The sequence below is a fragment of the Chenopodium album genome, chromosome 19 (genome assembly GCF_948465745.1).
Source record: "Chenopodium album chromosome 19, dcCheAlbu1.1, whole genome shotgun sequence".
Taxonomy (NCBI): Eukaryota; Viridiplantae; Streptophyta; class Magnoliopsida; order Caryophyllales; family Amaranthaceae; genus Chenopodium; species Chenopodium album.
This window is the reverse complement of record NC_137852.1, coordinates 19,701,761-19,724,213: the sequence shown is the minus strand read 5'-3', so window position 1 is coordinate 19,724,213 and position 22,453 is coordinate 19,701,761. Positions and strand designations below refer to the sequence as shown.

Sequence of the window (22,453 nt, the reverse complement as noted above, 5' to 3'; positions counted from 1 at the left end):
TTTGGGGATAATTAATGGAGTTGATGATGTGATTAAACTTGGTTCATGATTCATGTGCATGTGTGTAATTGATTGAAGCTTGGCCATCTTTGATTGTTACGCTAGATTGCATTGTAAGCTCACATTGATACGGACCATTGATTTGTGCCTTGCAATTTCACGATTGAGGTATCTTGTGATGTTTCCTAGTTAGTGTTTAGCGTAGTTGGCGGTAGTTAGACCTCTAGGAGAATAACTTGGTATGCTCTTTTGGATGCATGTTTGATCTTCCCTCATATCACTTGACTTAGTTAGTTTGACCTCCCCATTTACCCTTCTCTATTGCATTTACATGTGGATCCATTCCCCTAGTGTCTATTACATTTGATTTTATACAAGTTCATTTGCATTATTAGCTTTAGCCTTAGTCCTTACCATAAACCCCGCACTTGACTTCGGAGTAGCTTAACATTAGACAATAGACATTCAATTTCCATTCCTTTGGGTTCGACCTCGACTTACTACTATACTCCTATAGGGGTTTGTTGAGTTATAAATATTGTTTGATTGGGTGGGGAGGTAGCCCAACGACCTACCGTTTCTTCTCCCATCAAAATGGCGCCGTTGCCGGGGAATGTTGTCTTAATTGTGTATTGTTGTTGAGTCTATTCCACTTTATTTGCAAAAATACAAAAAGATTTTCTTTTAGGCTACACTTGTAGCCGTGCTACTAATAATTTTGTTTGAGATTGTGTGCAAGTGAACATGGGAGAAGCTCATAGAGTGACATTGAAGGAGTTGGGCACTCTGGGCGCTTACAAGTATGAGAGCGGGATTGCACCATTATTGATCCTGGACGGTGATTTTGAAATCAAACCGGCTATGATCACCTTGATTGAGAGGAAACAATATGGTGGCACAAAAAGTGAAAATCCTCTCAACCATCTCAAGGATTTTGAGAATATTGTAATACAATCATGGTAGCCGGAGTTGCTCAAGAGTATATAAGGCTCAAGTTGTCTCCCTTCTCTCCCATCGGAAGAGCGTTAGAGTGGTTGGACAAGGAGGTAAAGACAAAGTCCCTTAGGACGTGGGATGAAGTCACAAAAGCTTTCTTGTCCCGTTTCTACCCACCAAAGAAGACGACGGAGGCTAGAGCCTTAATCCAAAGTTTCAAGCAATTGCCTAGAGAGAATCTCTATGAAGCATGGGAGAGGTACAAGGACTACCAAAGGGAATGCCCTCACCACGGAATTCCAACCTATCAAGTCAAACAAATTTTCTATGGTGGTTTGAGCTTTCAAGGTAGATCGAGCCTTGATGCCGGAGCCGGAGGGCCGATTATGAACAAAACGGAAGAAGAGGTTGTGGATGTAATAGATGATGTGGTAAGGAACTACATGGATTGGCATGATGTAGAGAGAGAAACTCATGGTTTTTGGTTAATTGTTCAAGAATTCTCCATTATAAATGATCTTTTGATCAAGTTTGTAAGGATCTTTCATCTTTGATTTCAATATAAGTTTGTTTTTAGTTGATTTCATTTGTTTTTCATATTATTGTTGATTGTTTGATGTTTGATTGAAGTTTGATTAAAGTTTGATTGATCTTGGATTTGATCTTTTGATTTCTAATATGTTGATGATGAAATTGATGATTAGTGTAGTTTTGATCTTAATTTCTATGGCTAGTGAGTAGTTTACTTGCTAGGGTAATGGTGAAGCATGTATGAGTGATGGATTACAGTAATTTGGGGATAATTAATGGAGTTGATGATGTGATTAAACTTGGTTCATGATTCATGTGCATGTGTGTAATTGATTGAAGCTTGGCCATCTTTGATTGTTGCGCTAGATTGCATTGTAAGCTCACATTGATACGGACCATTGATTTGTGACTTGCAATTTCACGATTGAGGTATCTTGTGATGTTTCCTAGTTAGTGTTTAGCGTAGTTGGCGGTAGTTAGACCTCTAGGAGAATAACTTGGTATGCTCTTTTGGATGCATGTTTGATCTTCCCTCATATCACTTGACTTAGTTAGTTTGACCTCCCCAATTACCCTTCTCTATTGCATTTACATGTGGATCCATTCCCCTAGTGTCTATTACATTTGATTTTATACAAGTTCATTTGCATTATTAGCTTTAGCCTTAGTCCTTACCATAAACCCCGCACTTGACTTCGGAGTAGCTTAACATTAGACAATAGACATTCAAACTTTGGGTTCGACCTCGACTTACTACTATACTCGTATAGGGGTTTGTTGAGTTATAAATATTGTTTGATTGGGTGGGGAGGTAGCCCAACGACCTACCGTTTCTTCTCCCATCAACTGCCACCTCTTCCACCCTTGTTTCCGGTGGACTTTAACTTCCGGGTGTCCCAGACTTGGAACACTCGCCTTTGGATTTTTTGGGAGAGGCCAAGAAATTCGAAGGCTTGGAACATGCTTATAATGAGGTAAAATAAATTAGTGCCGAATTGAATTCAAACTTGCAAAATTTAGAATTAATCAGGATGATTGTTACCTTTGTTTCAGCACTTTTATCCTGCACGTTCCTGAGTCGAACAACAACTAGAGTAGCGTCATAGATGCACGATCGATGGTAAATTTTGGACGTCAAGTAGGTTTTCTCGAGCCTCCTTTATAAAGACAAAGAAAGAATTATTAGATTACCAAATAAAGAAAGATCTCTAAGGAAGTCGAGGAGCTACCTTTCTCTTCGGGAGAACAGCGTTGAAGACCCATTCCCTTCATGAAGTTGGGGTCGACATACCACTCCTTTAGTGGTATGCAAGTCTCGGGAACCTACTGGGCTGGTTTGTCCTCAATTATGACTAGTTCCCGAGCTAGCTTTGGAGCACTTTACAATTTTCTCCTCATGGGCGTCAAGTTGAGGAGAGTAGAGGGTCAACAGGGTTTTTGTCTTAGAAAGTGTAAAGAGCATGATTAAACTGTTTTTGTTGTTGTTATCGTTGTTTATGTTGTTGTTGGCGGTGGTGTTATTGTTGTTATTGTCGTCCTCCTTTTGACCTGCTAGTTGTTGTTGTCCTCCTTTTGACATGCTACTATTTAGAGAGAATGAAAGAATTGTTGTTACTAATTTTAGCGCCGAAACACTTGGATTTGTCTTAGTATATATCTTCCTTCTTTCTGGGTTTCCTTTAATCTGCATTTAGGGCATGTTTAGCTCCAAGTCTTAGGGTGACATCATCTTTTTGTGTTATAAGATTCGACTTTAAGATTTTTTCCATTTTTATTATAAAATCTTAACCAAGTCTCAAGTCGAGTCTCACAATTCTAAGACTCAACTTAAGAATTGAAATATCGGACCCACCTTAATTTTATTTGTTTATTATATTTTAGCTGAATGAATTGAGTTTTTTTTTTCGAGCATTCACACTACTTGAGAACAATCGTGTAATACTTTGAGCAAATACACACAGCACTTAAGAGTATAAAATTACTCTTCCATACTTTGAGAGTAAGTGAGATTAAATGTGAAACTTCTGTTTTACACAGGAGTTAGATATAGGTGAGTGTTTGTGAGGTTAGACACGAGTGATTGTTAGGACAAGTGCAAATTAGCATTCGGAATAGAGTGTGGGGTAACTTAGTTCCCAAAGTTGAAAACAATTGAGTGCAATGTTTTTCTAAGTTGATTAATAAGATACATAAGATATGAAACTTAGGCCATGGTTGGGCCGAACCTTGTTAAATTTGGTATTATACTATTTCTATTTCTTTCACTGGTTTTCGCTGCTAGAATTAACTCAACTAGTTCCTTCTTAAATCAACTTAATTGTAATTGACAGCCAAGTTAAATAAGTTGTAACACCCCAATAATTCTCCCTTTTCCAAACTACTTACTTTAAATAAAATAGTGCAGAACTATTGACGTGCTACCGCCACGTGTTAAAACGTTAAGGCTTTATCAAAGTATCGCAGCGGAAAAACAAACTTAAGTCTTTAAAATAACATAGTTTAGAAATAAATAAGTCAAAGCTTACAAATTGGAACCATGTAAGGCTCTTATTTAAAACTAAACCAATAATCAATATCAAAACATAAACAAAATATCAAAGCATAAATAAGTTCGACACAAATAAACGAATACGCTCAATCACACCAATCCCTTGACAATGCGTATGTCAAATCCCCGAACTTCACGTCATCAAGCTAACCTGTGCGATACTGCTCCCCAATAATACAAGTGTAATAATTGGATCATCACAGGGTCATTGAAAGGCGAAGGCCATGACCAGAAGAAAGACACACACAAAAGCACGCAATCAGCAAAGCTGAGTACATACAAGCTACAACGTACCAAACTTAGCATGCTCAATTAATTAAAGTAGATAAACATTCAACACAAATTCATTAATCAAGACTCCACACTTAAACAATTTAATTGACTCAACATACTTTCTGACCAATTCTAAACACTTGACTCTTTATATTTAATTAATTAATTTAATTTGGAGTAAGCAATAGACGAGGTTGTCCAATCCACCAAATCATTTTGGTCCCAAATGACCATTTGAAATAAAAGTTTAGCGCGATGCAAGAATGGGCGTGACTCCATTCTCACAAAGTTAGTCTAGGATCCCATCTAACTTTCATTATAAAATAAAATGTAAATATCAAAAGAGAAGAGGACATGTTGATCAAACAAGCCTCGAAAAGCCACAGGCTACCACCGTGTACCCCAACCCATAATTGTCAATACTCTAGAAGTGCACGCTTTCCAGAGTTTTATTGCTCATCCATGTTTCACTTTACGTGATTACAATTTTAATTAATAGCCGACTCAATCAAGAAGACCATACATAACAATCATACATCAATTCATTTTTAATCTCATTTAAGACAATGGTGATCACAACACAAATTGACCTTTAATTCCATTATTCCAAATTATCCAAAATTGTTGAACACAGTCAACCCACCTAGCCATTTCGGCTTAATAAACCACCTTTACTCAACATACTAACAAGTCATGATTGAGTAATAAATAAATAAATAATAACATTGTGGAATAATTAATAAATTCATTCCACTTGAACCATTCAATTCCAATCCTTTAATAATCCAAATGTGGTTAACAAACCAATCCAATAAAATATGTTTGTATCAAAATTCCATACAAACAATTAATCCAATATAATTCAACATGTTTGCATCCATAATTCCATACAAACATAATCAATTCACCAAAACATATCTCATAAACATAAGCACATGAATTAAATCAATGTGTAACCAAACAATTTCCATCAAAGTGTTCCCTAATCATGAAACTAAGTTCTTTCCTTTTGGAACCTAAACATGATACTACTTATAACGAAGTAGACATGTATGTACCTCATATAAACAATCCTTTGCGCCACTTTTACTCACTTAAAAGTCTCCTAGAGAAAAGTCACTTCCTAGAAAACACCCAACAACAATAAATTAATACTTAACCAAAATTCCAGCAATATAAATTAGATTAAAAGTCCTTCAAACTTTATCAAAAACATGTTTTTATGGTTAATTAATCATTATAAATATAATAGGAACAAAAGCCCCAAATTAATTGCTCATTAGAACCCTAAAATCCCAATTTGATTAAAATAAAACCCTAGGTTTATAAATTATAAAATCTGAAAATATATAACACAATTAAAATCTGAAATTATAGGTTTAAGCTATTAAAAACATGATTTTGATACTAAAAATATAATCTTTAAACCATAAAATCAGAACCCAAAACTAATTATATAAACATTAAGAAAAAAAATAATGAAACAAAGGAGGAATAAGGGGAAGGATGGCCACGGCAGGTGGCCGGCTGTAATCCCCCGTATTTTTAAATATATTAGTAATGAAATTATATTTTATTCATAATATTTATTTGTATTTTTTTCGGATTTAATTTCAAAAGTTTCAAATTATTTTTGGGTTTGATGAACGATTTTATTACAAAGAACTTTTTATGAACCTTTCTTCACTAATTTATATCCAGCAAACAAACCAAACCCACTTTCTTTTCTTAATTGGCCCATTAATTTTATGAGGCCCAATCTTAAAACTAACCCTACACCACTCTCTCTCCTATAAATACCCCATACATCCCCAAAATTTCCCACACAAAAAGGTTAGTCTTATTTTCATCCTCCTTTGTTTCATTATTTTGCTTAATGTTATTTTAATTGTTTTGGGTTTTGATTTTAGTATAAAGATTATATTTTTAGTATTAAATTATATTTTAATGGTATAAAGATTATAAATTTCAGATTATATTTATGTTATAAATTTCATATTTTATGAATTATAACCTAGGGTTTTTAATTATTGAAAATCATGATTTTAGGGTTTTTATGAACAATTGATTTAGGGCTTTAATAGTAATGATGTTTTGAAATTTTGGTGATTATATTACTAATTAGTTTCCAGATTATTTTGAACACGTAAATTCGTATTTTAATGTTTAGATTTCGGTTCGTTAATATTAATCCCGTTTTAATTCCGATCAGGTTCTGAACTCATCCGATTTTGACAAAAAAGTAGTGTTTTCCATGTGGAAACGATGTTTTTCGGGCACCACCCTCTCGTGGCCAAATTCTGCCTCTAAATATGATTTTCGGGCAGTTTTTCATTTTTAACGAAGTTTTTTATTTTTAAAATTTTATCCTTGAGTTTGATTAATAAAATTAATTATTTTTAAAGTTAATTAAGCATATAAATATATGTTTTATTTATTTTAATAAGTTTTTCATCATATTATATTGTTGGAAATTACTTGGGATAGTAATATTAATTGTTGGTTGTTTTCTAGGAAGTGATTATTCCCTAGGAGAATTTTAAGTGATTAAAAGTGGCTCAAAAGGATTGTTTGTATGAGGTACGTACATGTCTACTTCGTTGTAAGTAGTATCATGTTTAGGTACCAAAGAAAAGAACTTAGTTTCATGATTAGAGAACACTTGGATGAAAATTGTTTGGTTATACATTTAATTAATTCATGTGCTTATGTTTATGAGACATGTTTTGGTGAATTGATTATGTTTGTATGGAATTATGGATGCAAACATGTTGAATTATTGGATTAATTGTTTGTATAATTATTACCTTATATTATTATTGTATAATTGGATATTCATATGCTTGAGTGTATGTATATATGATTGACGTATATAATTTTATGATATGATCTGATTTAATTGTCTTGCTACTATTGTTATATTGAATGATTGTGTTATATTTCTGGGGTTTTTTTTTAATGTTATTGCTATAGGGAGTATTGTTCTTGAGGTTTTAGGATTATTAATGCAGAGTATTATTTTTGGGTTGAGATATGATTATATTTGGGTTATTAGTATGTGTTTTAAGAGTTGAGGCATTATGAATCGAATTGTTATGTTATTTGGGAACATGTGCCAATATTGAGATATTATAAATTAATTTGTGAATGGTTATTTGATCAATGTGTGAGATCAAAAGGTTGAGAATTATTTATTTTGTTATGGGTTTGAGGCTCGGCGTTATAGACCTTAGTCCTTGGCATGTTGGTAATGAGATAATGATCATGAGTTAAGAATGAGGTACAATCTTTATTATTTATTTTTCTATGGTCCCCTACAGTGGGAATTGACCCGTATGTGGTCTGGTTCAAGGTGTTTTCTAGTTATTGGGAGTATTCAAGTTTTTATACTTGTTGGTTTTATTCGAATTACCCATGTCCAAGGCTAGGTATAGAACAATGAGCATGGCACACTTACGGGATAGAGAGTTGAGTAAAGGTTTGTATTATTATTCGAGGTTGAGTTGATAAAGGTTATTTTCAGAGTACAATGTGTTATGTAGTTTTGAACTACATTATTTAATTGAGCTAGTAATGTTGATTATCCTAGACTAACTTTGTGAGAATGGAGTCACGCCCATTCTTGCATCGCGCTAAACTTTTATTTCAAATGGTCATTTGGGACCTGGATTGGACAACCTGGTCTATTGCTTACTCCAAACTAAATTAAATTAATTAAATTGAATATGATGAGTCAAGTGTTTGGAATTTAGTAAGTATGTTGAGTCAATTAAATTGTCTAAGTGTGGAGTCTTGATTAATGAATTCGTGTTGTATGTTTATTTACTTTAATTAATTGAGCATGCTAGGTTTGGTATGTTGTAGCTTGTATGTACTCAGCTTTGCTGATTGCGTGCTTTTGTGTGTGTTTTCTTTTGGTCATGGCCTTCGCCTTTCAATGACCCTGTGATGATCCAATTATTACACTTGTATTATTGGGGAGCAGTATGCACAGGTTAGCTTGATGATGTGAAGTTAAGGGATTTGACAAACGCATTGTCAAGGGATTGGTGTGATTGAGAGTATTCGATTCTTGTGTTGAACTTATTTATGCTTTGCTATTTCGTTTATGTTTTGGATTTTTAATATTGGTTTGGTTTTAAATAAGGGCCTTATATGGTTCCAATTTGTAAGCTTTGACTTATTCGTTTTCTAAATTGTGTTATTTTAAATACTTAAGTTTGATTTTTCCGCTGCGATACTTTGATAAAGCCTTAACGTTTTAACACGTGGCGGTAACATGTCAATGGTTCTCCACTATTTTATTTAAAGTAAGTGGTTTGAAAAAGGGAGAATTATTGGGGTGTTACACCGGCGGTGGCTGGGCAAACCGCCGGTGGTCGTCGCCGGTTTCCGGCAGGTAGGGGCGGCGGACTCAGCAGCAACAGTGACTAGTAACTCACGTAGGAAAGGAGAAAGAAGAAAGAAAAGAAAATAAAAGGAAAAAGAAAAATATAAGGAAAAAAAGAAAAATAAAAGGAAAAAGAAAAATAAAAGGAAAAAAGAAAAATAAAAGGAAAAAGAAAAATAAAGAGGAGAAAAAGAAAATAAAATAAAGAGGAGAGAAAATAAGACTAACCTTTAGTGTGGGAAAAATTTTGGGGATGAATGGGATATTTATAGGAGAAAGAGTGGTGTAGGGTTAGTTTTAAGATTGGGCCTCATAAAATTAATGGGCCAATTAGATAAATGAAATGGACTAGCTTTGTTTGTATGGCATAAATTGTAGAATGGACAATTAAAAATCCTTTTAGAATAAAATCAATCATCAACCAAAAAATAATTTGGAACTTTAAAACTTAAATCCCGGAAAAACACATATAAATATTATAAATAAAATAAAAATTCATTTATAAAATATTTATAAATATGGGGGATTACAATCTACCCCTCTTAAAAGAAGTTTCGTCCCGAAACTTAGCACGAATCCCTTAAATTGCAAAACATTTGCATAAAAACTTTTCAAAATTATCAAAATTATGTTGCTGGAATTCCAATTGTGTCATAATATTGACACTAATACCTTATCACCATCCCAATTTACGCACTTCACTATATGCGTAAACAAATAAAATAGCTATGAAAACCATGAAAACACCATAAAATAGCTTAAAATAGGGCAAAAAGCGCGAAATTATACGCATTCTACCCCCCTTAAAGAACAAGAGTTACGCCCTCGTAACTCACCTCATTAAATAATTTAGGTTATCTCTTATGTATCTTGGTGCACCTCACAATCTCACTAGTAGGAAAACTAATAAGTAAGTCAATCGAATTTGGTTCAACTAGTCCAAATGGTTTCACTACAACAGAACTAGAAATAAAAGATTAGGTGGCTCTATAATCAAATAAAGCTTTAGCAAAAATAGAATGAATAGAAAAGTTACCACTGTCAAAAGACCTTTCAGCTTCCGTTTTGCTCATCACAAACAAATGACCTGGAGTGACATTCTTTCCTTGATTCTCGGAGTTGTTGTTGCCAACATTTCCGTTCTTTCCATTCCCATTATGACCATTCAAATTCCCTCCTTGGTTGCTTGTTAAAGTCAACTTGTTCCCATTCCCTTGTTGCTTTAATTTGGAATTAAAGGTCAATTTGTGTTGTGATCATTGTCCTAAATAAGATTAAAAATGAATTGATGTATGATTGTTATGTATGGTCTTCTTGATTGAGTCGGCTATTAATTAAAATTGTAATCACGTAAAGTGAAACATGGATGAGCAATAAAACTCTGGAAAGCGTGCACTTCTAGAGTATTGACAATTATGGGTTGGGGTACACGGTGGTAGCCCGTGGCTTTCGAGGCTTGTTTGATCAACATGTCCTCTTCTCTTTTGGTATTTACATATTATTTTATAATGAAAGTTAGATGGGATCCTAGACTAACTTTGTGAGAATGGAGTCGCGCCCATTCTTGCATCGCGCTAAACTTTTATTTCAAATGGTCATTTGGGACCAAAATGATTTGGTGGATTGGACAACCTCGTCTATTTCTTACTCCAAATTAAATTAATTAATTAAATATAAAGAGTCAAGTGTTTAGAATTGGTCAAAAAGTATGTTGAGTCAATTAAATTGTTTAAGTGTGGAGTCTTGATTAATGAATTTGTGTTGAATGTTTATCTACTTTAATTAATTGAGCATGCTAAGTTTGGTACGTTGTAGCTTGTATGTACTCAGCTTTGCTGATTGCGTGCTTTTGTGTGTGTCTTTCTTCTGGTCATGGCCTTCGCCTTTCAATGACCCTGTGATGATCCAATTATTACACTTGTATTATTGGGAAGCAATATCGCACAGGTTAGCTTGATGATGTGAAGTTCGGGGATTTGACATACGCATTGTCAAGGGATTGGTGTGATTGAGCGTATTCGTTCTTTTTGTCGAACTTCTTTATGCTTTGCTATTTTGTTTATGTTTTGATATTGATTATTGGTTTAGTTTTAAATAAGGGCCTTACATGGTTCCAACTTGTAAGCTTTGACTTATTTATTTCTAAACTATGTTATTTTAAAGACTTAAGTTTGTTTTTCCGCTGCGATACTTTGATAAAGCCTTAACGTTTTAACACGTGGCGGTAGCACGTCAATAGTTCTGCACTATTTTATTTAAAGTAAGTAGTTTGGAAAAGGGAGAATTATTGGGGTGTTACATAAGTACTCAATTTCACCCCCCTCTTGAGTATGTTAAAACCTTCATACTCCCTCTATACGTTATTTGAAGTGTGCATATTCAATATTCAACATTTCAACGTTCTTTATTGATATATACATATTGGTTTACTCCATTTTGGGACATATTTTTACCATACTTAAATAATTTAAGACCCAACACTTTCCTTATTTTTCTCACTTTTTTGTACTTTTCCCTATTTACACATTCTCTCTGGTCAATTTTATTTTTTAACCCCACTCATTTTAATACATTATTCCTAATTTTCTCCAAAATATTAAATGTACACTTTATTAGAATATAAGTAAGGAGTATTTATTTTAAATATAATTATTATTATTATTATTATTATTATTATTATTATTATTATTATTATTATTACTATTACTATTACTATTACTATTATTATTATTACTATTATTACTCTATTATTATTATTATTATTATTATTATTGTTATTATTATTATTATTATTATTATTATTATTATATCTCAAAAATCAAAAACATACAACCTACAATAAATTAGTGGGAAGCCGAGATACAATAGGCCCCCACTCCTCTAGCTATAGCAAAGCCGACCCTAGTGAAGATATGAGCTGCAGCACGAGCCCCAATGTCTTGAGTAGTCAAGAACCTCTGAACCCGCTTCAGCAACACAACAGCTTCCTTCTCTAATTCCCCAAGTGAAGAAAAGAAGAAGGGAATGAAACCGTATCTAATCACCCGACAACGAGCTTCATACTTAACCCGCTTCCGATGAGCCGCATCAACCACAACTCGTCCAGGAACAAAGTCAGATAGCCCTGTCTGTGTCAATAGAGAAGACCCTGTGAAGTTAACACATACATCACGACCACAATCACATGAATAAAGTAACACATTGGTAGGTCTGAGGTCCCTGTCATTCCCTCTAGACAACTCCAAATCTCTAACAAATATCAACAAGGGTATCCCGAACAACATTATGTCGATGATTAAAACCCACAATACCAGCACAAGACATCGCGTGATCACCGAAAATATCCCCTACAAAAACCCTTGAACAAGTAGAGCACGCCATCATGATAGAGAACAATGGAACCCCCTACCGATAGCATAGCACACAACGATAAGTCTTGGAGTTCATCGTCTGACCCAACCTTAAAATAGGGACCATCCAAAATCAAGCTGAATTGTGATCCCCCTGCTGTGATTTCCATAATGCTGATTGTTGAGGAGTTAAAGAATAAGCAGATTCTACTGAAGCGGTAACCTTTGTGAAATATACATTTGCCAATTTTTTCATGAGTTTAGGGGCAGCGACTTCACTAGGATTACCAAAAATATCAGAATCTACATACCATTTCATTAAATAGACTCAACACATCCTCAAAGACTCTACCAAGACCAATAATGTCAGCATGACGTAGAAGCGTTGTCTGCAATCCATCTGACTGTAACCAAGGAGCAAGAAAAGCATAATGACGAACATCACCTGCTAAATAAATGATAGGCTATAGTGGTATCACCTAATCAAAAGTAATTCCTAAAACCACTAACTAACAATAGATAGGGAAGTAGGGTCGAATCCACAGGGAAACAAGTCTTACTATTCCTAATAAATTTATATAGTCTAGATTATCTAAGGAGAATAAAAGTAGGGAAGAATAAAAGTAGGGAGAAATCAATTAATAAAACCCTAGGGCATAGATTTACCGATAAATAATATTCCAGGGTAAAAACACAATAATCAATTTCAATATATCAACTAATCAGATCATAAAGGGCTTTCGCTACGTATTACAATCACATAATTAATCTACCGGTATTAAATCGCATCTTTCGAATCTTGACTTAACCATTTATAAATTAATCTGCCTATTGAAACTAAGCCTAAACATCAATTCTCATTTCTCGAATCTCGAATCAATATTGCATACCTCATACAATTAAACCTGGCCAAATCTAATTGCATAACATTAAATCAATCAATAGGAAATTAATCAAGCATTGACAATCAACAATAATAAATTACCTCTTCATATTAATCATGGATCCCCACATCCCTAGAATTAAACTACTCGTGCATAAATAAAACTAAACTAATCAAAGCGATTAAGGAAAGTATGATAAAAAAATCAAATCAATTAAATTAAGCATAATAAAAACAATAATAATAATAAACTAACTATGAAACCGATATATATCAAACATTAAACATAAGCAAAACAGAAGTATTCAGTAACTAAAGCAATAACATAATAAAAGAACGAAACTAAAACTAAGCTAATAACTACCTATTGCTCCTACGTATTACTACCTCCCTTATATAAGAAAAGTCAAAGGATGATTTTTGAGGAATCAAACATCTACTCCAACTCCAACTCAAACTCCTCCTAAAAGCAAATCAAGTCCACGGACTTTTGCTTTCCTATCCCAATTACGAAATTTCAAATAACAAGATCAGCAGCCCGATTTTGCTTTGATCCGCCCGATTGGACCCGCGTTGAAGCTCAGAGATTGAAGCCCATTTAACTTTCTTGCAAGTTTGGATTTGAACGCTTGAGCTATTTAATTCTTTGGCTCAATTTCTTTCCTTGGTTGGTTCGTAATAATAATATAACTTGTGAAATCTTGGACCGTCTCATGCATCAAGTCCTTAGTCACCGAATAAAATTTATCTAACTCGGCCTTGGGCTTAAAATATACAGTCATAAAATACGATCCAACCCCAATGTCTTTGTAGTGGCTCAATAAGCTTAGGAATTGTCATAAATCTGCAAATTCCTAAAAAATAATACCAACTCTACAAAAAATTATAAAACATATATTAATAATAAAAATAGCTCCTTAGAGTAGAAATAAGCGAAAATATGACCGTGGGACGGGGACTAAAATATAAATAAAATAGACTTATCAATAAACACCAAGCCCTCCAAATGAAAATTGTAAGGTGGCAAGCCGCCACTGCCAATCACCAAACCCGGGCCCCGAAGCAGTAACAATACGTTCCAATGAAGATCGAAGATCCTTGTTTAATATGCGCTGAGCCGCCTCAAAAGTACTAAGAGGACAAGTACGCAAGGCAAAGCTGAGTGAAACTCCAGTGCAAGCTCTAAGTAATAACAACTCACTCTCTGAATCATCAAGCTTAGCAACCTTATCCATAAGCGCAATGGTCTTGGTCACCCTCTGCATCACAAAGAAACTTAACGCTATGCATAGGTCGAGCAATACAAGGGGGAATTACACCCACAAACCTACTTCGAGGGTCTTCTGTAAGCCAAGAAACTTCAGTTTTTTCCACGTTGAGATGCAATCCAAAACGAGGCCCTTCCTCTATAATCAACGGCATAACCTTCCCTACCACCGAAATGTCACCAATAATAATGTCGTCATCCAAATACCACGCCTGAAGACAAACCTCAAAAGCATCACTGATTTTACACACAAGAGGTTGTAAAACTAAAGAAAAAAGAAGAAGACCAAAAGGATCACCATGTTGCACCCCCTGAGACGACCATAAGGTGTGATCCCCATAATACAATCTGGCTGGATTAGAGTAGCAGAATTCAACCCACCGCGAAATACCCGGACAATGACGACGAACTTCACGTGAAATGACCGCACGATCTACTAGATTGAAGGTATTTTGAAAAATTGAAAGACCAACATCAGAACCACGATCTTCAATCAACCGATTCACAACATAAAGAATAGCCTCACCCCTAGAAGAAACCCCAATGCCAAATTTAAGGCGATCAAAGTAACTGCCCAAAGACTGGCGAACCATAACAGCACCAACCTTCGAGACTAGACGCCGCCAAACAGTACCCACGGCTATTGGAAGGATACCACCACCGGGCTTGACAAGTGGTGTGAGAGGAGCACTAGCAATATACTCTCCAAGTTCCATAAGACATCTTCCTAGAGATTAACCACCCCAGAAATAGAGTCAACCATCTCATCTGAGACAGCCACGATAGCACCATTCAAGCAATAATCCATAAGGTGTTGAGCACGTAAATCATCCCTACCACATGAAGTGCCACGTGGAAAACTCTTAATTCGATCCAAACCAACTGCAGAAGTACCAACGAGATGAAATTGATAAACAAGTATTTCAGCAGGCAAGGATGGAGCTATAGAAGAAGGGTGGTTTGATTGTAAATCTGTAAGAGTGGCCTTATTTATACTGAGCAACACCTAAAGAAGAAAGAACCCGGACTGCAACGGTGTAATGGCCATCACAAATCTTCCTACGACACTGCTTGATATTACACTCCTACAAATCAAGGTCCTCATCATCAACCACCAACAAAGTTGGAGAATCCTCTACCAAAGTTTCCCTCACACACTGCAAACTACCACCTGGGGCACTCCAAGATTAAATAGCACGACAAAAACTCTCCTCTTGATGTCGACGTTTCACGGAAGACCTAGACTTACAACTACTCCGCGGGCAAAAGGTTTAAAGGATACAAAGAGGTAACAACAACAACGAGACCCAATTAGAAATATCATTCGGCTTTGAGCTTGATCACCTTATCAAAAGCACCTTTCAGAACTCGAAACGACACTTGGGAGGGATAGACTTCACAGTGTGAAACCCCTTTAAGAACAAACCATCAATGACAGCCACATCAAAACCACTGTACTGATCTCGCGCCAAACCATCCACATGCCCAATACGAGCCGGAGAAAACGGAGCTTGTGGCTTGGAAAAATTATGAAGCACAAAACGAACAATACCATCTCTAACATCAGGGGGTGACACATCCTCACCCCTATCATGATGACACTTAGAATGAACTGTATGAGTTTTTGTAACAAACCCAACATAACCAAATCCCCATACTCATAAAAGTAACTTCTACCACAGTATAAACTGCCAAATTAGAAGTAAGAGAATGACGTGTGACCGCGCACCAAGACAACAATGGCAATCATGAAGATGCTTGTTAAAGAGCTTTTTCTAATCCCATTACCCCTTCCATCTTGACACCCACTATGCCCCACGAAGGCACAATTAAACTTCACACCTACAGTCGACATAGCTTCAATTGGCCACCAATAACTACAGGACAAAACACCAACAAGACAACCAAACCCCGCAAGCATGCAAATAGCAAAAATAGCAAGCAAGAAATGACGCTAAAAACTAACCATAGCTAGGCTGCCTAAAAAACCGATGCGTGAGACCCTCTGCTGCCGGTGAAAAATAGCCTACTTGTACCAAGAAAACGGCTAGAAAAGCACCCAAAGCCGTGAAGGAATTATGCCTTCAATAAATGCAATTACTGGATATATCAAGGATCACTATTATGGAGATAATGAGTTCATTCATATTGGTCGTCATCATATGTTGCTAGACTATGAGAGATGATCTTTGGACTAGTCAAATAGTCAAAAGTCCGCTAGAATGGATCCTATGAGGTCACACAAAAGGGAATTGGGTTAAGCAAGTAAGAGGCCCATTATTAAGCCTCTTGAGCAATTAACTAATCATGAAAAGTATTGAACTAATGTAGTTTGATTAGAATTAGGATTTAGGCTTTGTCATGGACTCTTATTAAGATATGAGATCTATTAATAAGATCCATGCCTAGGGTTGATTAATTAAGTCATAATCAACTTACAGTATATTGTGAATCAAGGCAACCTAATCCCAAAAACCCTAATTCTTTCTCAAACTCACGGCACTCTCCCCCCCTTGGACTTACGGCCGGCCACCCCTTGTGGCGTGTGTGGTGGTTCGTGATAGGTTCGTTGTTCGTTCTTCTCTGTAGAAGGTCAATTGAAGGGTTCGATTGCAACTAACTAGCATTAGTGGAGGTCTTAATCCGTGCCCGTGGACCAAGTAGAGGAATCACACTTAAGGTTCTTTGTCTCCCTTGTTCTTGCTCGATCATACGTGAAATCACGCTTCAAAGGTATAAATTCTTGCTTTTTATGTGTTACGCATGAGATCCTTGGTTTAGGTGCTTTATGAATGTGATTCATGTTTATTCCGCAATTAGTACCTATAATCTCCTATAGTGGTATCAGATTGCCTCTTGCATGTACATATATTGAGTATTAATACTTTGATAATCCACAATTTTAATTTAATTAGGAGGAAGAATAATTTAATTGTGGGTCAATTATTAGATTAAATGTGATTTAACATTAAACAATCATTAAAAAGTTGTTTAATTAATTTGCTCAAAATTAGCCTTGCATAGATCCGAATTTTTCCCTAGATTACTAAAAAATTTCGACCCCCCCTAACCCTAATTTCAAAAATTTCGAAACCCTAACCCTAAATTATGAATTTTGTATTTTGGTTTTGATTTAATTCGTTCACTATGTACTTAATGATTTTAACCTATTTGATTTCAAGATAAATTATGAATTTTTCATGATCAAATTATTTAATTTAAGAGTTAAATTGAATTGGGGATTAAAATTCATGAAGAATCCATATTTTGAGATTAAACATGATTTAATTTTAAAATTAAAAGGACCACATTAAGTTAATTTTATTTTAATAAAAATGTTTTGTTTTAATGAAAATCAATAAAAAAAAAATTAATAAAGGGGTTATGGGTACGGCAGCCGCGACTAGGTGGCGCTGCCACGGCGACTGCCGCACCAGGTGGTCCAGGAGGGAGGGCGGGGCTAGGCAGGGGACTCGGACAATAGGAGCGGCAACAGCAGTGCCGTGCAAGTGTTGCGTGTGCTGCTGCTGTTGCCCTTGTGTCGCTGCCGTGCAGCGTACACCGCAAGGTATACGGCCACCGTGGCTAGCGCACGTTTTAAAAAAAAAAATTATTTTATTTTATTTTGGATAAAATCAGATTTCAAAATATAAAATTAGTTTTGATTTTGAAAAGATAATTACCAAGATTAAAGTGGTTAATTTTGTTAAGTTTGGATAATTATGAAGCAAAAGATTCTATTTGGATAATAATTGATTAAATAATGAGATTATGCCATAATTATTTTAGGATATTTATTGACTTAAATATGTGATTGGCTAGTAATTAGGATAGAATCTCCTAAATTAGTTAGGATAATCATGGGAAATAAATATGATTTATCTTCCACAATTAAAATAAGATTTGATTCTATCTCATACCTAAATTAAAATATATAATATTTTATGATTGGTCATGAATAATATATGATAGTATCTAATTGCAGTTATTACTTAATATATGAGATATTTAGGAGCCATGTTTCCTTAATTGTGAACATTTGATGTTGTTGTTTAGGAAAGCATGATGAGTGATTTATTATGTGGCACTTTATAATATATGATATTGTTTATTGCTATATATATAGACTAGTATAGCCCATAGATTCTAAATACAATTTGCGCATCGTGACGTATTTTTGAAATCTAAATACAGTCTGCGTACCGTTAAGTATTTTTGTAATTTATTTTATTTTATTTAAGTAATAGAGAAAATATAATAGTATTACAGGTTGCAGTTGATCCAAGAAGCCAATAAGTGAAGGCCCAAAGGAGTCAAATGGATGAGATCCATGAAGATTCAAGTAGGAGCCTTTATTTCTTTATTAGTTTCTTAGGATTAAGGGGTCATACTATGTCATGTTTTATTTATGTATTAGTAGATTATGCATGTTAGATTTTATTTATGTTGCTTGATAATGCGCTAGAGTTCACTAAATAATCACAACATAATAGATCTAGGTCCCAATAATATTGAGGTTGCTTTTCCAAATTAGATACCCAAATACCCTTTGATCATGAGTGATGGGTCGGCCTCAGCAGAGTGTCACTTGTTATCTTAGGCGTTTTGGGGTAGATCACGTTCTACACATTTAATTAGTTATACTCAACAAGGTTACTTAAAGAGTTTAGAACCTTGAAGCTAAGGGTAATAATTAAACTTGTGATGGATAATTATTCAACCAAGAATTACAAGAGTTGTAAACAGTAAAGAGCTTAGTCACCTTGAAAATGTAATACTTGATTGTAGGGCCTCAGTCCGGTCAATTATTGCACAAATAAAGGATCTTGGAATCATTTAATTTATAAGGGATTAATTAATATTGAATAAATGCTTTAAAGTTACCAAATTTAAATCGCTTATGGTACTTTAAATTTATTAAACATAATTATTGAACTTTGCCTCATTTTGTTTTTATTTGTAGATGAATAACTATAACGACAACACTATTTTGCCAATGAAACTAAATTCAAGGCTGAATCTCATAAACTTTAGGGAATGGGAGAACGAGCTGAGAAATGTTCTCAAAAGCCAAAAGCTTGAAGTTCGTTTATATATAACCATTGAGAGCAGATTTACTGTTGGTTTTAAACCTGAAAGACATGCGAAAGATGTTTCGGGTGCAGCGAAAATCAGGAATCTCATTTTAGAATCTGTTCCAACTTGTTGGAAAAGAAGGTTCAGGCACTATGAGTTGACCAACTTGCATGAATGTCTTTGTGCCATCTTTCGAGGTGGTATTGGGGCATTAGGAAGTGGAGAAATCAATGACCATAATGTAAGAGAGGTTGTTAACTCGATCCCTCTGATTTACTAATCCTGGACTGACAGCGTAAGGTCTGAGACTTACAATATTCATTGTAAGATAATGGCTAAGAAACTTATGCCTTGTCATTCAGTAAGGACCCATGTCAATGTACTGGTTAATTTACTTAATCAGATGGATATCCTTGGGAGACCGTTCGATGATGACTCTGCGCATGTACTATCTTGTTCTCACTCCACGATAGATTTTATATAGTTAAGATCATTCATAATGATGAGGGCTCGACAGTGACATTAGTCAACCTTTTACTCAACCATGATGATGAGTACCTAAAAAAGGGAGAAAGTGAATGCTTCTATTGCGGTAGGTGGTCTTGCCACACACCAGGGTGTCCCCATGATACACTAGTGAAAACAGAAGGTAAGGAGTTACTTGGTGTTTTTATTGTAGAAATTTATCTTACTTGATCTTCCACTTGGGTATTTGATACTGGGTGTGGTGCTCACATTGTTAATAACATGAAGGGCCTAAGAGGGAGTAAGAATTTAGCGAAAGGGGAAGTAACACTTCGAGTAGGAAATGGAGAAAAAGTTGATGTACTTGCTATTGGAAATTATCATTTGAAAATTCCCTCTAGTCTTATTTTGTTGCTTAATAACTTTTATTATGTCCCAACAATTACCAAGAACATTATTTCAGTTCATGTTTTAGATACTGAAGGGTTTTCTTTTGAGATAAGAGACAAATGTTGTTTTATTTCCAAAGAAAATATGTTATATGCTAACGCAAAGTTAATTATTGGTTTGTATGTCTCAGATTATGCAACTCATGTTTACAATATAGATCATAAAAAGCAAAGAACAGATGGTTCAAACCCAACTTACCTATGGCATTGTAAGCTTGGACATATTAACCAAAAGCGCATCTTGAAGTTACATAAGGATGGACTCCTTTCTTCATTTGATTATGAATCATTTGAAAATTGTGAGTCATGCTGTCTTGGAAAAATGACTAAGTCACCCTTCACGGGTATAGGTGAAAGATCTAGTGACCTTTTGGGACTCATACATACAGATGTGTGTGGACCAATGAGTTCAAAATCTAGGGGTGGATTTAATTACTTCATTACTTTTACTGATGATTTAAGTAGATTTTTTTACATTTACTTAATGAAGAACAAGTCGGAAGCCTTTGATAAGTTCAAAGAATTCCAGAATGAAGTACAAAACCAACTTGGGAAAACAATTAAAGAATTACGATCTGATCTTAGTGGTGAACATTTGACTCAAGAGTTTGATGAACATTTGATTAAGTGGAATACTTTCACAAATAACCCCTCCAGGAACGCCACAATTAAATGGTGTGTCAAAAAGAAGGAACAAGACCTTACTAGATATGGTTCGGTCTATGATGAGCTTTACTGATCTTCACATATCATTATGGGGGATATGCATTAGAATTACGATCTGAGCTTTACTTCTACAATCGTGAAGATAACAAAGTGTTTGTTGCTCGTGATGGTGTCTATCTAGAAAATTCGAGACGAGCAACAAATGGATGTGGATAACACCACATCAGAGGCGAAGGCACATGAGTCGATTAATCATGCATCGGAGCAAGCTAATTCGACTAGCGAGACTCCTATCGTCCCACTTGAGTCTAATTCATGTGAAAATCTTCAAAGAGTTGAAGAGAACATTTCTACTGTTGCTCCTACCCCACATAGGTTTGCGAGAATAAACAAACAGTTTGTTGAGGTTCTGTTAACAGAGGATTCTAAAATCTTCCTATTGATGAATGAAGAACCCGCAACCTACAAGCAAGCTTTAGTGAGCCCCAACTCAGATAAATGGCTTGAGGCCATGAAATCCGAAATGGAATCGATGTCTAAAAATGAAGTGTGGACCATAGTAGACTTGCCTGACGGGGTAAAACCCATTGGTTGCAAATGGGTCTACAAGATTAAAACAGACAAGGATGGAAATGCCTACATTTATAAAGCAAGACTGGTTGCAAAAGGATATAGATAGAATCATGGTTTTGACTATGATGAAACCTTTTCCCCAGTAGCAATGCTTAAGTCCATTCGGATTCTTCTAGCGATTGCTGCATTTTTCGATTACAAAGTTTGACAGTTGGATGTCAAAACCGCCTTCTTGAATGGGTTCTTGGCGGAGGAAGTGTATATGACACAGCCTGAAAGGTATGCAAACTTCAGAGATCCATCTATGGATTGAAGCAAGCATCCAAGAGTAGGAATCTTCGTTTTGATGAAGCGATCAAACAGTTTGACTTTCTCAAAAGAGAAGAAGAACCTTGTGTATACAAGAAGTCTAGTGGGAGCAGCGTGGTTTTCTTAGTCTTATATATAGATGACATACTACTCATGAGAAATGACATACCAATGCTTGAGTCAGTCAAAGAATGGTTGAAAAGTTATTTTTCCATGAAGGACTTGGGTAACGCCGAGTACATTTTGGGAATCAAGATCCATCAAGACAGGTCTCAAGGGATGATTGGACTAAGTCAAGAGACTTATATTGAAAAGGTTCTTGACCGGTTTGAGATGACAAACTCCAAGAGAGGATTTCTTCCCATGTCACATGGCATTACGCTCAGTAAATCTCAGTGCCCTATTATGCCAGATGAGATGAGACGTATGGCTATCACACCTTATACTTCTGCAGTAGGATCGATAATGTATGACATGATTTGTGCAAGGCCAGACGTTGCATATGATCTAAGCATGTGTAGCAGGTTTCAGGCAAATCCAGGTGATGCACACTGGACAGCTGCCAAGAACATCGTTAAGTACTTGATAAGGACGAAAGGAATGTTTCTAGTGTATGGTGGTTAAGATGAGTTGGTTGTCAAAGGTTATGCGAGTTTCCAAATAGACAGAGATGATTTCAGATCACAATCTGGGTACATTTTCTGTCTGAATGGAGGAGCAGTGAGCTGGAAGAGTTG

At 35.3% G+C, this 22,453-nt stretch overlaps 1 non-coding gene across 1 annotated transcript; it reads right to left on the bottom strand.

Moving 5' to 3' along the window:
• Positions 1-1,128: 1,128 nt before the first annotated feature.
• LOC145596303 (small nucleolar RNA R71) lies at positions 1,129-1,234 on the bottom strand. The gene has a single exon (XR_014103152.1). It is a non-coding gene; the product is annotated as a small nucleolar RNA R71 (small nucleolar RNA).
• Positions 1,235-22,453: the final 21,219 nt, after the last annotated feature.